This window comes from Papaver somniferum, chromosome 8, assembly GCF_003573695.1.
Source record: "Papaver somniferum cultivar HN1 chromosome 8, ASM357369v1, whole genome shotgun sequence".
Lineage (NCBI taxonomy): Eukaryota > Viridiplantae > Streptophyta > Magnoliopsida > Ranunculales > Papaveraceae > Papaver > Papaver somniferum.
In genome coordinates, this window is record NC_039365.1 from 34,670,664 (window position 1) to 34,689,498 (window position 18,835).

General features: G+C 37.2%; 2 pseudogenes; both read right to left on the reverse strand.

Moving 5' to 3' along the window:
• Nucleotides 1-18,835, reverse strand: part of LOC113305384 — a 70,896-nt pseudogene that overhangs the window by 37,882 nt on the left and 14,179 nt on the right.
• LOC113307162 lies at nucleotides 2,817-2,916 on the reverse strand (annotated as a pseudogene).

Sequence of the window (18,835 nt, forward strand, 5' to 3'; positions counted from 1 at the left end):
TTTGGAGGAGTTTGAGGTCGATTAAACCTCTGATTTTCATAGGATAGACTCCTTATGGGTCTAGGAATCTGATATGGGTGTTTAAATCGATTAGACTGGGCTCAATTGACGGATTTTTATCACAACAGAAAATATGGAAAGTCACGTGTGTGACCTGTTTTAGGGAATTTTAGAGAGATTAAAGTGTGTAAACCTTCCCAAAGATTTGTATCTATCTAAGGAAGAGTTTAGAATAAAAAGGAAAGCTCAGAAACGCGTAGAAATTCTAAAACAAGAAATTGCCGCAACTTGGCCGTGAAGAGAAGGAAAGAGATTTTGGAAGATTTGGGAGAGATTTAATCGGTATTTTTGATATAAATAGATGTCTTGGGTCATATAGAAGAGGTGTCGAGAGTTTGGGAACCTAAGGAGAGCCAGAGAAGAAGAAATCAGAGCTTTACCAAACTATGTTTCTGCTGCTGCTGCTGCTGAAGAGAAGAACGCGAAGAACATTGACGCACAGGAAACAGTCGCAGAACAGTGTCGTTGTTTAACAGCTGAAGAACATTAAGCTGTGCAGGGCAGTCGTATTCTAGGGTCTTAAAATCAGCGACAAAGCAACAGTTTTTCTGTAACAGTTCCATTGTAACAGCTGTTTTGCAACACCAATACACTGTTGCAAACAGTCTGTGTTATTACTTTTCACTCTTTTAATCATCTTTTGAGCAACAAACACATATTTTGAGATCATGATTAATATGAGGAGCTAAACCCCATTGCTGAGGCGATAGAGGAAGCTATTTTTCCAACAAAAAGTGGTATATTCTATTTTATCTTTTTATTTGCAATAATTATATGATTATTTGCCTTGAACTATTATTGAATATGATTTTTATTTGAGTGATTGTGATCTATTTTGATGGAGTATGCTTAGTTTTAAGACTTTTGATGCTTCATACTTGGTATTTACAATTATTACTTTTGAAAATCTACTTGTTGCAATATTTTAGAATCAAATTAAACAAGAAAATTGCATAAATATAAGTATTGGTTTAATCACTTTGAACTTGGAAAATAGTGGAATCTTAGCCTCAGTGTTTCTTTTAGTATTGATATCATCTTTGATTGAGTTTGCTATAATTTTTAGTGAGTTTTCTATTTTAATATTAGAATTTAAGTCTAATTAATATCCTTCACAAGTCTGAGAATCGAACCACTTTTACCACTATCTACAAATCACATCAATTTTTGGCGCCGCGCGGACTTGTTTTTAGGGTTTTAGATTTTTTTTTATTATTTTATTTTTTGTCCTTTTTTATGTTTTTGGGTATTTATCTTGTGTCTACAGGTTCTGGATCATAAAGAAAATTGAGCCAAGGAGTTTGGTGATTTCATAAAGACTTGGAGCTAAAGATTAAAGCAAAAAGAACAGAAAAGAAGACAATTTTAGTTTAGGGTTTGTTTATTTTATTTTATTTAAAAAAAAAACTGTATTAGGGTTTATTATTTTTGTAATTTTTCTTTATTTTTTTGGACTTTTGGACTTTGGGACATTATTTTTTTTATTACCCTACGGAAGGGTACTTTAAATATAAACTGTTTGCAGAGAAGGAGGACAATTACGATATTGTCTCTGCACCTTGGGTTCGTACACTAGACATCGGAGTCAGTGGCCCGAGTCGACTACAACCGATTCATCCCCCGTCTGGAACGGGAGGTAAGATTCTAAACACTCGCGAATCCCCTGTCAGCGAGTTACTGGACTCCTTCGTATGCATATATGTTGAGGACTGAATACGGACATTTATTTTTCTAGTAAAGGGCAAGGCCTGGCCATACAAGATAAGGGTTCGGATTTCATCACCGTTCTCTTCTTGCCCGCTTTAGGAACACGTAACCTACGCGAACCTAAGCCTAAAATTTTGACTAGAACGAGACCGATAGGGTAACGAGCTTAACAGGAAAGTCATTCGAAAAATATTGGTTACTCTTTTAAGCATACTTCGAAGTTCTTGACGGTTTCTGTAAGTTGAATGCGTGACTGCGCCGCCTTGTAATACCGGTGAGGCCTTGGGTATCAAAGCTCCACCGAGCTTCCCTCGCCTCTATTCAACTTACGTTAACTCGGATTGATTCCAGAGGGGTTTGCTTAAATTGTAACGAATTCCCGTTCGAAGGATTAGAAGCTGGTCTAGAAACAATCTAAGTGGAGCCATCATGCTTTTTGTTTGCTAGAAATCAATAGGTTTGATTTGGTTGAGTCGGCCTTGATCTGTGTTTGCTTACCCTTCCAATTTAGAAAATTCTATTGTATGCCTGAACGTAAAAGAGACGCACTAGGTAGATTTGTTAAAGAGAAACCTAGTAGTTCGAAGCGTCTCGATTACCTTAATCTAGAAAGTCCGACTTTTGAAGAGTCTGTTTTTGAACGTCCTTTGACTGAGGAGAGAATCCTGTTGCTCCGATAGCGCCAAATGGCAACTTTGAAAGCTTTGTTGAATCCAACTAGGACTACCGTCCTTCGTGTATTAAGTTAGCTGAAACGGAGGCACCCTATGAACTGAAACCTGGGACCTTACAGATGCTCCCAATCTTTTTAGGGAAAGAAAATGAAAACCCTTATTACCATGTTAGGGATTTTGAGGAAATTTGTAGTACTCTAAGAATTAGAGGCTTAGATGATGATGCTTTGAAACTTAGGTTATTCCCATTTTCCCTGAAAGATAAGGCCAAGTCGTGGCTGTATAGTTTGGACTCCGAGTCAATTGAGACATATGAACAACTTACATCTGCCTTTTTCAATAAGTTTTTCCCTAGGCACAAAACATCGTCTATTAGGACGCAAATATGCACATTTTCACAACAAGAGGGAGAATCTTTATATAGGTATTTGGAAAGGTTCAATGATTTATTATCCCAGTGTCCTCATCATGGTTTAGAAAAGGTTAGGCTAGTTCAGATCCTTTATGAGGGTTTAGATTATTCCACAACGACCATGGTTGAGTCTCTATGCACTGGTGGATTTGAAAACCAAACTGTTGAGGCGATGGAATTTTTTAATGAAATCGCCGAAAAAACCCAGCAATGGGAAAATAGTAGGGCACCCCAGAAAACAATTCTTTTAAGTAGAGGAAACGTTAATAGGGTAGAAGGAGGCTATGAATCAGATGCCAAAATTGCTGCTATAGCAAAAAGGTTAGAAGCCTTAGAAGTGGGCCAGACTAGTGGTAGAGTGGAGCCTTTTTGGGAAGGCCAGAATATTGAAGAGCAGGCCAATGCTCTTTATAATAACACTAGATTTGATAACCGTCAAAAGATTGACCCATATTCAGAAACCTATAATCCTGGTTGGAGAAACCATCCGAACCTTTCGTGGTCTAAGGGCCAAAGTCAAGGTCAGTTTAGTAATTCTAATGCTCCCCCAGGTTTTGGCTATACTAAGAATCCTTCAGGACTAGCTCAGTTTCAGAATCAGTCAGATAAGAAAATCCTAAGTTTAGAGGAATCTCTCGCCTTGTTAACTCAGCAAACTGCAAAATTCCAGTTATCCGTAGAACAGAGTCTACAAGCTAGTAACAGGATAGGACAAGAAAATAGTCAGGCTATTTCCGAGTTAAAAACCCAGGTTGGTCTGATAAGTGATTCTTTGAGAGAAAAAGGTAAGTTTCCTAGTCAAACACAACCCAACCCTAGAGGAGTTCATGAATTAGGTGCAAAACCATCGAATCAATTGAATGTTGTTAGAACCCTTAGAAGTGGTAGAGTTGTAGACAATAAGGTAACCATGCCCGATAGTGAACATACTGTAGTTCACCCCTCAGGATCTCACCTCTCAGGACCAGTAGCTGAAGAGACTGATAAAGTTTCTGATGATGTGAATTCGGTTCCTGAAAGGTCTGATTTTAGGCCTAGAGCCCCATTTCCTCAGCTATTAGTACCAACAAAGAAGGAATCGAACTTTAATGACATAGTGGAGGTTTTTAAGCAAGTTACCATAAACCTTCCCTTATTAGATGCAATTAGGCAAATTCCTGCTTATGCCAAGTTCCTTAAGGATATGTGTACGCGAAAGCGAAAACTTAGCGTCCATAAGAAAGCCTTTTTAGCTAGTCACGTAAGTTCAATCATTCAGAACACCACAACTCCAAAGTACAAAGACCCAGGTTCTCCTACCATTGCTTGCACAATAGGTAACTTCCGGGTAGAAAAAGCTTTACTTGACTTAGGAGCCAGTGTGAACTTACTGCCATTCCATGTATACTTACAGCTAGGACTTGGTGAAATGAAACCTACTCAGATGACACTGCAGTTAGCTGATAGGTCTGTTAAAATCCCTCGAGGTGTTATCGAGGATGTTCTTATTGAGGTCGACAAGTTTATTTATCCAGTGGATTTCGTGGTCCTAGATACCCAACCTGTCCCTGACCCAGAGAACCAGATACCTGTGATTTTAGGTCGCCCATTTTTAGCTACGTCTAATGCGATCATTAACTGTCGAAATGGTGTGATGAGTTTATCTTTTGGTAATATGACTATGGAGATGAACATTTTTAATGTCAGTAAGCAACCTCATGAGCTAGATGACACATGTGTTGAGGAGGTGAACATGATAGAAGCCTTAGTTCAGGAGTCATTACCAAACATCTTGTCTGAAGACCCATTAGAAAGTTGTCTATCCCATTTTGGTTTAGATTTTGACGACGATAGCACTATTGAACAGGTGAATGCTCTATTAGATTCTACCCCTGTGTTAGACACTGATAGATGGAAAGCTAGGTTCGAACCGTTACCAGTTTCTGAGACTACCCTAATTCCTTCTTTAGAAGAGCCCCCAAAGTTGGACCTTAAACCACTACCCGATACTCTAAAGTATGTGTTTTTAGGCCCATCTGAGACTTTACCTGTGATTGTAGCTTCCAATTTGGATAGTGATCAGGAAAGTAGGCTAGTAAATGTACTTCAAGACAATAAGGAAGCTTTAGGGTGGACTATAGCAGACATTAAGGGTATAAGTCCTACTGTGTGTATGCATCAGATTCATTTAGAGGAAGACTCCAAACCTTCTAGGGAGATGCAACGTCGACTGAACCCTAACATGAAAGAGGTAGTTCGAAAAGAGGTGCTTAAGTTGTTAGATGCGGGTATTATTTACCCAATTTCAGACAGTAAGTGGGTCAGCCCTGTTCAGGTTGTCCCCAAGAAATCAGGTATCACTGTAGTCCAGAATGATAATAATGAATTAATCCCAACCCGAGTGACCACGGGATGGCGTGTGTGTATTGACTATAGGAAATTGAACAAGGTCACAAGGAAGGATCACTTTCCCCTTCCTTTTATCGACCAAATGCTAGAGCGATTAGCTGGACATAGTCACTATTGCTTCTTAGATGGCTACTCCGGTTATAATCAGATCGTTATTGCCCCAGAAGACCAAGAGAAAACCACTTTTACCTGTCCCTTTGGTACCTTTGCGTATAGACGCATGCCTTTCGGGCTATGTAATGCCCCTGCAACTTTTCAGCGTTGTATGATGAGCATTTTCTGATATGGTAGAACGGTTCTTAGAGGTCTTTATGGATGATTTTTCAGTGTTTGGTTCATCTTTCGATGAGTGCTTGCATCATTTGACATTAGTGTTGACTAGGTGTAAGGAAAAAAATTTAGTGCTTAATTGGGAAAAATGCCATTTCATGGTTAAATCAGGAATTGTTAGGGCACATCGTCTCTTCAAAGGGTATAGAGGTAGACAAAGCCAAAGTTGACCTTATTAAGACTTTACAGGTCCCAAAAACCGTAAAAGATATTAGGTCATTCCTAGGGCATGCAGGTTTTTACCGTCGATTCATTAAGGATTTTAGCTTGATTTCTAGACCTCTTTGCAATTTGCTTGCAAAAGATGTTAAGTTTGTCTTTGATGATGCTTGTTTAGAGGCTTTTGAGAAGCTTAAAACTTTACTCACTACTGCCCCGATAGTCCAGGCACCTAACTGGAACCTACCCTTTGAGATTATGTGTGATTCTTCAGATTATGCTATAGGCGTCGTTTTAGGACAACGAGAAAACAAATTACTTCATGTGATTTATTATGCTAGCAAAACTCTGAATGATGCCCAAATGAACTACACAACTACCGAGAAGGAACTTTTAGCCATCGTGTTTGCCTTGGATAAGTTTAGGTCCTACCTATTAGGTTCTAAGATCATAATCTATACAGATCATGCTGCTTTGAAATACCTTTTATCTAAGAAGGATACCAAACCTAGATTGATTAGATGGATCCTATTGTTACAGGAATTTTCCCCAGACATTAGAGACAAAAAGGGTGCAGAAAATGTAGTAGCAGACCACTTGTCTAGGAGTTGTTAGTTCCCCTAGTGATTCCCTCCTATAAGGGAACTTTCCTGATGAAAATTGTTCTCTGTTTCCCAATCACCTTGGTATGCAAATATAGTGAATTATCTTGTTACTGGTCGAACCCCTCAACATTGGGGTAAGCAAGATCGTTCTAGGTTTTTAGCCGAGGTTAAGCATTTCTTTTGGGACGATCCTTATCTGTTTAAGTATTGTCCGGACCAGATTATTAGGAGATGTGTATCTGAGAGTGACCAGTCTAGTATTATCTCCTTTTGTCATGAACATGCATGTGGGGGTCATTTTAGTGCTAAGAAGACTGCTGCTAAGATTTTGCAGTGTGGATTTTACTGGCCTTCGTTGTTTAAAGATTCCCATAGTCATTGTGTTTCTTGTGAGCGTTGCCAGAAGTTAGGAACCATTTCCCGTAGAAATATGATGCCTTTGAACCCTATTTTAGTGATTGAGGTTTGATGTGTGGGCATTGATTTTATGGGTCCATTTCCTATTTCGTTTGGTTATCTTTACATACTTGTCGCTGTAGACTATGTGTCTAAGTGGGTTGAGGCGGTTCCGTGTAAAACGAATGACCACAGGGTCGTAGTCCAGTTTTTGAAAGAGAATATACTTACACGTTTTGGTACGCCGCGAGCTATAATTAGTGATGGAGGTTCACACTTTTGTAATAGACCTTTTCTCTTTTAATGAAACAATACGGTATTACCCATAAAGTAGCAACCCCATATCACCCTCAGACTAGTGGTCAGGTAGAGGTTTCCAATAGGGAAATTAAACGTATTCTAGAGAAAACAGTTAATCCAAATAGGAAAGACTGGTCGTCGAGGCTTACTGATGCCTTATGGGCTTACCGTACTGCGTTTAAGACACCCATTGGAATGTCACCTTATCGTTTAGTGTTTGGAAAGGCATGTCACCTGCCTGTTGAGTTAGAGCATCGAGCCTATTGGGCTATTAAGAACTTAAACTTTTCACTTGACAAGGCAGGAGCTCAAAGAAAGCTCCAGCTCAATGAGTTGGACGAGATTCGTAGAGATGCATACGATAGTGCTAAGGAGTATAAGAACAAAATGAAACTTGTGCATGATAGGAATATTTTACGAAAGTCATTTTCTCCAGGTCAAAAAGTTCTTCTGTATGACACTCGTTTGCATCTATTCCCCGGGAAGTTGCGCTCTCGGTGGACCGGTCCTTTTGTGGTCCGTACTTTTCCTCATGGCGCTGTTGAGATTGAGACACCAGATGGTAGTAGTTCTTCGAAGGTTAACGGTCAGCGATTGAAGCCCTTTTTAGAGCCTTTTCCTACAGGTGATGTTGAGGAGGTCCCTCTGGAGGACCCTGTTTACCTTGATTGACCATCGAGGCGATTTTGTATGTTGTATAATATTTTTGTAGGTTTTTGGTTACACTTCACCCAGGTACTATCTTTCCGACTTCTCTCTTTACTATTTCCTCATGTTACTTATTTTTTGGTACTGTTCTTTGATTAGAAACATTGAGGACAATGTTAGATTTAAGTTTGGGGGTGGGGTAGAACTTTTTGTTACCTTTTCGTTGCAATAAATAAACTCCAGAGCCTAGAAATTTATCCCTATTAAGGATGGCACTAACCAATCTAAGTGGATGGAAGCATTTTGGTTGTAGGAGTTGAGGAACCAATCTGACTAGATGGCAACATCTAAAGAGTCTATTCATAAAAGCAGAGCTCAGGTGTTAGAAATAACATGATAGTTTCACCATATCTCGTTGAGTCCTTTTCACTTCTGTTTTTTTTTTTTTTTTAAACTATGTTTCTCTAAGTGATTAGGTGGGGCTCACGATTCAAGTTGTTACCAATGCTAGGGTGAATTAGAGTGATTGAGATACAAAAAAAAAAAAAAAAAGAAAAAAGAGAAGTAAAAAAAAAAAAAAGACCAGAACCATATGCCATGGATAAGTTAATATCGACCACTGGTACCCTTGTATATGCCATTGTGTTGATATTAGTCAGACCGGTATCTCAATCCATTAGGATAGGTTCATTTTGGCGGAGGCCTTCAGACAGATATGAGAAACACCGTTCACCTAGTAAACATCAAAACCATCTATGTTTTTATATATCCATCTTCTTGATATATCCATGTGATTAGTTTTGACTCCGCATATTGATGTCCATAGTGCGACTATATGAGTAGAGTTCTGTCACTTCATATGAATTTTAGTATGCTTGAGTGCGAACTCGTGTACATCAATTGGAATTTCGCATTAGGGTACTTCCTCCTGTAGTCAATAAGTATGCCAACCAAGGAGATTCTTTAGTGCCTTCCAAGGTTCTGTGTAGATAGCTAGGGTCTGGAGTATAAAGGTTTTTTGGGTATACCTCTGGTAAGCCCTCCGGAGACAACACTCCGCCACTAAGGACACCTAGGGGTTTAAAGGCTTATTGCATACGCTAAATGCAATCGACGATGCCTGCGACAGTGAGTTAGGATTTTATTTCTATTTTATTTTTGCTCGAGGACTAGCAAATAATAGGTTTGGGGGTATTTGATAGACACATTTTTGTGTCCGATTTGTCTCGATTCTATATATTATTAGGGATCATTTTTGTACTTATTATGGTGTTTTATTTATTTGTAGGCATTTTTGGCCAATAAACATTTTTGAAAAAAATTGGCTCGAAAAGTTGTCGGAAAGCATCCGGAGGACATTTGCTATTCGGACCCTCACTTTGGATAAGGGGTAAACTAATTACTAAGGGGCATCCCATTTACAGGCAGTTGCTAATCGCACCCCTACCCTGGATAAGGGGGAACCATCTTCAACATTTCAAAAACCAGGTTTTGGCAGGGAAATAGGTGCAGTGAAGAACAAATTTTGGCAATCGTGATTTGGAGGAGTTTGAGGTCGATTAAACCTCTGATTTTCATAGGATAGACTCCTTATGGGTCTAGGAATCTGATATGGGTGTTTCAATCGATTAGACTGGGCTCAATTGACAGATTTTTATCACAACAGAAAATATGGAAAGTCACGTGTGTGACCTGTTTTAGGGAATTTTAGAGAGATTAAGAGCCTGTTTGGTATAGTTTTCAAAAACAGTTTTTTGTTTTTAAAAACAGAGAAAACAAAAAACAGGAGAAAACGCGTTTGGTAGGGACATTTTCAGAAAATGTTTTCTATCTGTTTTCTGTTTCTGAAAACAAAAAAGTGAAAACAACAAATTATTGTTTTTTGTGTTTTCTCTTTTTTTTTCTTGGTTTTTTTTTCTATTCAAAACAAAGTAAGAGATCGGGGGAATGACTGCAAGTGAGTCATGGATAATATCACTATCTCTTAGACGAATCTTTACATTTGATACAATTTAGTTGATTTTCCTTGTTTTGAAAAACAGTTTACCAAACAATTTTTAGAAAATGAAAACAAGGAAAAAATAGTATGTTTTTAAAACAGTGGAAAACTATTTTTGGAAACTGTTTTTGAAACTGTACCAAACAGGCTCTAAAGTGTTGTAAACTTTCCCAAAGATTTGTATCTATCTAAGGAAGAGTTTAGAATAAAAAGGAAAGCTCAGAAACGCGTAGAAATTCTAAAACAAGAAATTGTCGCAACTTGGCCGTGAAGAGAAGGAAAGAGATTTTGGAAGATTTGGGAGAGATTTAATCAGTAGTTTTGATATAGATAGATGGCTTAGGTCATATAGAAGAGGTGTCGAGAGTTTGGGAACCTAAGGAGAGCCAGAGAACAAGAAATCAGAGCTTTACCAAACTCTGTTTCTGCTGCTGCTGCTGAAGAGGAAGAACGCGAAGAACATTGACGCACGGGAAACAGTCGCAGAAAAGTGTCGTTGTTGAACAGCTGAAGAACATTAAGCTGTGCAGGACAGTCATATTCTAGGGTCTTAAAATCAGCGACAAAGCAACAGTACTTACAACAGTTTTCTGTAACATTTCCATTGTAACAGCTGTTTTGCAACACCAATACACTGTTGCAAACAGTCTGTATTATTACTTTTCACTCTTTTAATCATCTTTTGAGCAACAAACACATATTTTGGGATCATGATTAATATGAGGAGCTAAACCCCATTGCTGAGGCGATAGAGGAAGCTATTTTTCCCACAAAAAGTGGTATATTCTATTTTATCTTTTTATTTGCAATAATTATATGATTATTTGCCTTGAACTATTATTGAATATGATTTGGATTTGAGTGATTGTGATTTAGTTTGATGGAGTATGCTTAGTTTTAAGACTTTTGACGCTTCATACTTGGTATTTACAATTATTACTTTTGAAAATCTACTTGTTGCAATATTTTTTAGAATCAAATTAAACGAGAAAATTGCATAAATATAAGTATTGGTTTAATCACTTTGAACTTGGAAAATAGTGGAATCTTAGCCTCTGTGTTTCTTTTAATACTGATATCATCTTTGATTGAGTTTGCTAAAATTTTTAGTGAGTTATCTATTTTAATATTAGAATTTAAGTCTAATTAATATCCTTCAGAAGTCTGAGAATCGAACCACTTTTACCACTATCTACAAATCACATCATGTACCTTTGCCAATTTTATTGACAAAAAGGGGGAGAATTAATATGTAGTTCATACTACAAATACATATGGTTTTCGGATCATTGTGTAAGGGGGAGTGGTTTCCATGTGAGATGGAGTATTTACTAAGGGGGAGTGAGACATATCACCATATTATTATTGTAAAAGTTGTGAAACAATTGAACTTTGACATTGTGTAATAATACTATGACACTGTATAACAATGATCGAGAACTATGTTTTCTCATTGTTATAGCTAGGATCTTCAACAGCGGTGATGCTAAACTTACAACCTTTGGGATCATTGGAGTACTTGGAAGTGACGAATATTTCGAGGAATGTTGAGGATTAGACATGTGAAATATGAGCTACTAAAGTTTCTTTATCTTTTTTGTATTCCATATGTATTGATAGTTCTGTCACAAAAATTGACAAAGAGGGAGAAAGTTAGAGCATTGCTCGGTCGAACTCGCATGCGTTGCCATCTCAAGCATGTTTGTCAATGTTAGTGATCAAAACTATAAGTCTTTATTTCTAGTCTATTATAGCTAAGTCTCGGACTAAGATAGAAAGTGTAGTTGAGCTCAAGGACTTCATGGCGATTCATCATACAAGTAGAAGAACTACTAAAGGAACCAGTGGAACTTCTCGACAAAAAGGTATGTGAATACTTGAACTTATCTGTCACTCAAAAGTCTATCTACTCCATCTCCTACTCTTTGATACAAGAAGTCGTATGCTATATATATAGACTTTGATTATACACATTTGGTATTTCGAGCCGAGTATACCTCGCACATCTATATATCGAAATATGAGTTGGTAATATTTTCGCTTTAACCAAGTTTATCTTTACCATGTGACGAAATTCATGATATGTTTCAATCATCTTGAAAATTGCTTAGACGAGAATTGATGTAACAACTATATAACGTCCTCTAAGAATGTTTCAATGATTTAAATGAGAGTTTAGATTACATAACCACTGGTGGACATAAGCATTGTTGTGGAAACACATTTATGTATAAGTCTTATTCCTTGAACCAAAGTTTGCGAACTTTGTTGATCAAGAGAACCGGAAGAATAGCGTGAGCGAAGTCCGCGAACTCAGTCCACGAACTCCCGAAGTTCTCAAACTCGAGAATTTATGCTGGAGTTGACAAACTATTTTCCTGAAACTAAGTCCGCGAACTCAGTCCGCGAACCCATTTCGCGAACCGGTGAAGTTCTCATACCCGAGAATTTTTGGTGGATTTTGTAAACTCTGCCCAGTAACTTAAGTCCGCGAACCTAGTCTGCGAACTTGAGAAGGTTATATATCTGAAGATGATTTCTGAACTTAAACTTAAAAAGACTAAGGAATGCAGTTTGCAAACCGTGGCTATAAAAGTTCATGAACCGATATAAGTGAATCAAATCATCTTTTCTTCAATTATGTCTTGTGTAGTACATGAGATTTCCTTGCAATTGAACAACTCTATAACTAGTTCATTTAAAGTCATTTGAACTAGTTATGGTGAACAAGAACGTGGTTTATATGAAATGCTCATATGGCTAACCATTTGGTTAACTATTGTTGAACTAACAAGTGCATACGTTTGGGTATGGTAACAAACCTAGAAGCGTGCATTTTCAAGTGTGTATAGCAATCTAAGTTTTCAATCTAACAGTTGAGAAATATTAGTTGAATCTAAATCAGGTTTTCATCTAAAGGTGGATATTGATTGCTTTGTTACTAAGTTAACTTAATTGCAAACCCTGATTTGAAAGACTATATAAGGCGAACTCTAGTATCTGTGCAAAACTAATCCCCACACCTCATGTGTGATACTAGTTTGCGTGCTAGAGTCGGTTCTCCTTTAACCTTTGGTATTCTTATTCTAACACTTAAAGACTTCATTGGGATTTTGAAGCCAGACCGATACTACTTTTATCATAGTTGTGTGATCTGATCTTGCATCTTCTATCGTACGAGTACAATCATATTGATTAGCTTTAGATTGATATCTCCGATAGGCAAGATATAAAAAGTAATCACAAACATCTTCGTCTCATTGTTTGTGATTCCGCAACATCTTGTTTCACTACCATACAATTAAGATTGTTGTGAGGTGATTGATAACTCTAGGCTGTTCTTCGGGAATATAAGACCGGATTATCAATTGGTTCCTACTCACCATGATTATTATCAAAAGACGGAACAAAACCTATTAGGGTTTATCTGTGGGAGACAGATTGATCCTTTGATAGACTTGTCTGTGTGAGACAGATTTGTTTATTGTTAAAGCCTGTGATTTTAGGTCGTAGCAATTCTTAGTTGTGGGTGAGATCAGCTAAGGGAATCAAGTGCACAGTATCCTGCTGGGATCAGAGGTGTAGGGAGTACAGCTGTAAATTGGATCAGTGGGAGACTGATTGGGGTTCAACTGCAGTCCAGTCCAAAGTTAGGTTGGAGTAGGCTAGTGTCTGTAGCGGCTTAATACAGTGTGTGTTCAATCTGGACTAGGTCCCAGGGTTTTTCTGCATTTGCGGTTTCCTCGTTAACAAAATTTATGGTGTCTGTGTTATTTCTATTTCTGCATTATATTTGTTTATATAATTGAAATAATACAGGTTGTGCGTTTGAATCAATCAATTGGAAATCCGACCTTCGGTTGTTGATTGATGTTGATTGATCCTTGGATATTGGTCTTTGGCACCATCCAAGTTATTCCTTGTGTTTGATTAAAGACTCGATGATTTCTATTAGCTCGAGTAAATCAAAACAAGAGAGAGATATTAACTCCTTGAGATACTTTTACCTAGATTGAGTCTGAATGTCTAGTTGATTCTCTAGAAATTATTTCGGAGTTAGTCCATACAAATTGCTAAGCGAAATATTGGGTGGTATTGTTAGACCCCCGCTTTTTCATATTATTCACCTCACAATAACCTAACTGATTAGCCGAATAAGTTATTGGAATCACAAGAGTCTGAGACGATGAACTGTTGTGATTACTTTTTATATCTTACCTATCGAAGATAAATCTCGAGTAAATCTTAAAGAAGATAAAACTCAATACGATAGAACAAGTAAGATCAGAATATGCAACTACAGAAAAAAATAGTTGGATCAGGCTTCACGAATCCCAAATGAAGTCTTCAAATTGTTAACCTAATAATGGTTTTGTAAAAACCTAGGTTAAAGGAGAATTGACTCTAGTTTACAACTAGGACACACGAGCATATCGGGATTAGGTTTCCCATCTACCAGAGTTCTCCCTTATATAGTCTTTCAAATCAGGATTACTTATAATCAAGCTAAGAAAGCTTAGTAACAAAGAAATTGATATTCATTGTTAGATGAACTCTAGATTTAAGATTCCAGCTAGTCTGCTTAGAAACTAAGCAATCAATCTTCATTGTTAAATGGTATTAGCTTGATACACGCAAATGAAATATACCTATATTTAGATATGGATGAACCGTACCCAAACGTGTATACCTTGTTGGCTCAATAATAGTTAACCGAAGTTAGCCATATTACACTTATAACTTAGCTATATTCTTCTAACACTTCTAGATCAATTATGATGACCAATCAATCATGATAGATAATAAAATGAATCTAAATGTGTTTCAAGAGAATTGTTCAAACGTTCATCATCTCATAGAAATATATATGAACCATTTGAAACAAAATTGGTTTGGTTTGTAATTGTATAAGAGCCAATTCATGAACATAATGCCATAGTTTGTAAAACTAGTTCAAATACCTTATTCCATTAAAGTTTCAGGGACTTTAGTTCGCAAAATGAGTTCGCAAACGAATCCGATTTCATGAGTATGAAAATCCATACTTACCTATTTTAGAACCTAACCACTGTGTTCGCAAACTGAGTACGCGAACAACAGTTCTGGACTTTGGCTTTGTCCAGCCGTTCGCAAACAGGGTACACGAACAAGAGTTTCGGATTTGGTCTTGTATAGTCGTTCGCAAACAGGGTACGCGAACAACAGCTTCATACCTTTTCATAGTTAAACCCATTCGCAAACAAGAGTTCTGGACCTGAACTAGACTTCCATAGTGCACATACAAAGTATACATACTGTGATATATCCAGGCATTGGTAGTCGTTCTAAAACTCACATTTAATCATTGAAACATCCTTAGAAGACGACAACGGTAATCTTACACATGCCAATAGCTTCAAGTAATTTTCAAGTGATTAATTGATCAATATGAAACTCCCCAAGTTAACATTAAATGGTTGTCTCACACAAATCATGTAAGATATTCAAGGTAATCTTCACATGATCATCTTTGACTTAATATTGTTTCCAACAAATGAATTGTCTACAACTAAACTCGTCAAGTATACGGTGAACTTAGCTAAAGATAAAAGCTTCCAACACATATTTCGAGAAATATATAAACGAGATAAAATTGGATCGAACTATCAAATGTGTATAATGTAAAAGTATATATAGCTATACAACTTAGTATCTTTAGATTATAGAATAAAATAGACTTCTGAGTGATACATAAGTTTTAGTCTCCATATACCTTTTGTTGATGAAGTTTCTCCATGCTCTTCAGTAGATCTTCTGTTAGAGCATTGCTCGGTTGAACACGCATGCGTTGCTATCTCAAGCATGTTTGTCAATGTTAGTGATCAAAACTATAAGTCTTGATTCCTAGTCTACTATAGCTAAGTCTCGGACCAGGATATAAAGTGTATTTGAGCTCAAGGACTTCATGGCGATTCATCATACAAGAAGAAGAACTACTCAAGGAACCGGTGGAACTTCTCGACAAAAAGGTATGTGAAGACTTGAACTTATCTCTCACTCAAAAGTCTACTCTATCTCCTACTTCTTGAGACAAAAATTCGTATGCTATATATAGACTTAGATTATACACATTTGGTATTTCGAGCCGAGTACCTCGCCTATCAATATCTCGAAATATGTGTTGGTAAGCGTTTCACTTCGACCATGTTTATATCTACCTAGTGACGAAAGTCATGATATGTTTCAATCACTTTGAAAATTGCTTTGACGAGAAATGGTGTAACAACTATATAACGTCCTCTAAGAATGTTTCAATGGTTGGAATGAGAGTTTAGATTATATAACCAATGATGAACATAAGTATTGTTGTGGAAACATATATGTGCATAAGTACTATTCCTTGAACCAAAGTTTGCGAACTTTGTTGATCAAGAGAAACCGGAAGAATGGCTTGTTGCCAAGTCCGCGAACTGCCGAACTTCTCATCCCGAGAAATTCTGCTGGAGTTGACAAACTTTTTACATGAGTACCAGTCCGCGAACCGGCGTAAAGTATTTGCAGAGATTTTCTGCTGGAGTTTGTAAACTCTGCATGGTTGCTTAAGTCTGCGAACCTAGTGTGCGAACTTAAGAAAGTTATATATCTGAAAATGATTTCTGAACTTAAACTTATAAAGACTAAGGAATGCAAATTTCAAACCGTGGCTATAAATTTCATGAACCGATTCAAGTGAATCAAAACATCTTTTCTTCAATTGTGTCTTGTGTAGTACATAAGATTTCGTTGCAATTGAATAACTCTTTAACTAGTTCATTTGAGTCACTTGAACTAGTTATGGTGAAGAAGAATGTGGTTGGTATGAAATGCTCATATGGCTAACCTTTTGGTTAACTATTGTTGAACCAACAATGTACACGTTTGGGTACGGTTAACAAACCTAGAAGCGTACATTTCATTTGTGTATAACAAGCTAAGTTTTCGATCTAACGGTAGAGAATTATTAGTTTGAATCTAAATCAGGTTTTCATCTAACGGTGGATATTGTTTTCTTTGTGACCAAGGCGAAACCCTGATTTGAAAGACTATATAAGAGGACATCTAGCAACTCTGCAAAACTAATCCCCACACCTCACGTGTGATACTAGTTTGCGTGTTAGAGTCGTTTCTCCTTTAACCATTGGTTTTCTTCTTCTAAAACCAGGTTAAAAGACTTAAAGACTTCATTGGGATTGTGAAGCCAGGACGATACTACTTTTATCGTAGTTGTGTGATCTGATCTTGCATATTTTATCGTACGAGTACAATCAGATTGATTGGCTTGAGAATAATACCTCCGATAGGCAAGATATAAAAAGTAGTCACAAACATCTTCGTCTCATTTTTTGTGATTCCGCAACATCTTGTTTCGCTACCATACGATTAAGATTGTTGTGAGGTGATTGATTTATCTCGGTTGTTCTTCGGGAATATAAGACCGGATTATCAATTGGTTCCTGCTCACCTTGATTATTATCAAAAGACGGAACAAAAACTTTAGAGTTTCCGTGGTAGACAGATTGATCCTTTGATAGACTTGTCTGTGTGAGACATATTTGTTTATTGTTAAAGCCTACGATTTTGGGTCATAGCAACTCTTAGTTGTGGGTGATATCAGCTAAGGGAATCAAGTGCGCAGTATCCCGCTGGGATCAAAGGCGTAGAATGTACCTTGCGTCAGTGGGACTGATTGGGGTTCAACTACAGTCCAGTCCGAAGTTAGCTTGGAGTAGGCTAATGTCTGTAGCGGCTTAATACAGTGTGTGTTCAATCTGGACTAGGTCCCGGGGTTTTTCTGCATTTGCGGTTTCCTCGTTAACAAAATTTCTGGTGTCTGTGTTATTTCTATTTTCGCATTATTTTGTTTTATCTTTATAATTGAAGTAATACAGGTTGTGCGTTTAGATCATCAATTAGAATAATCCAAGCTTTGGTTGTTGGTTTTCATTGATTGATCCTTGGATATTGGTCTTTAGTACCATCCAATTTATTCCTTGTATTTGATTAGAACTCGCAGTTCCTGCTTGAGTAAATCAAATCAAGAGAGAGATATAAAATCGTTGATATATTTTTAATTGATTGAGTCTTGTTGATTCTCTTAAAAGTATATTCGAGTTTGTCCATACAGATTTCTAAGAGAAATATTGGATGGTGTTGTTAGACCCCCGCTTTTTCAATCGGTATCAGAGCAGGTAAACACGTTAAAGACCTTGTTTTTGGCGATCTGATTATGGACGAGTCTATCTCTAGTAACGTACCAGTTCAGAAATTACCAGATGATTCTAAAATCTTGGATTCACTTGAGAGAACTGTCACATCTAAGTCAATATCTAAACATTCTCTTGATGTAAAAACTGTTGATTGGGAAACTCTCCTAGAAGAACAGTTGGATGAACTTTCTGATGAAGGTGATTCATATATTGATAGAGATGTTGATGAGGAAGTCTCAGATATGTAAAGTTTTTGGATTCATTAAAAATGAAGAAGATTACAACTTCTCATGTCACACCTCTTCTGACTCCTCTCTGTCGAGAAAACAAGAAATTGAGAAGATGTTACGCAGGTGTTTATTTTTCGAATCGTTCTAACGAATCGATCCTCATGGATTCTGAAGAAAACCTACGTATGAAGTCACTTGAATGTGATAATCTTTATCAAAAGTACTTTTTGTTGGAAGAGAAACTTGCAGAATCTTAAGCAAGGTTTAACTCTCAACAAATTAGTTTTGATGACAGAGAAAGTGCTTGTCTCACTCGAGAAAAACGCCTTGAGGCTGATTTAGCTGTTTCTCTTGATAATCGACTTGAAAAAGTTCAATACTAGTTCAAGCAAATTAACCACTATGCTATGAGCAAGTAAAAATCATCGTGATACACGAGGATTGGGCTATAAGGGAATACATGCTCCAAGTATTAGCAAAGAGGTAAAATTTGTTAAGGCTAGTGATTCTTCTCAACAAAAGGTTTCCACTGATGGAAAAAGTGAAATACCTTCACCAGAAGTTAAATTTCGAAAGAGCAAAGTATATCAACCTCCCAAGTCAGCACACACGGATCGAGGTAAGAACATTCCTTATGTTTGCCACTATTGCGGAAATAAAGGTCACCTGGAAAGGAGATGTCGTTTCCGTATAAGGAATGAT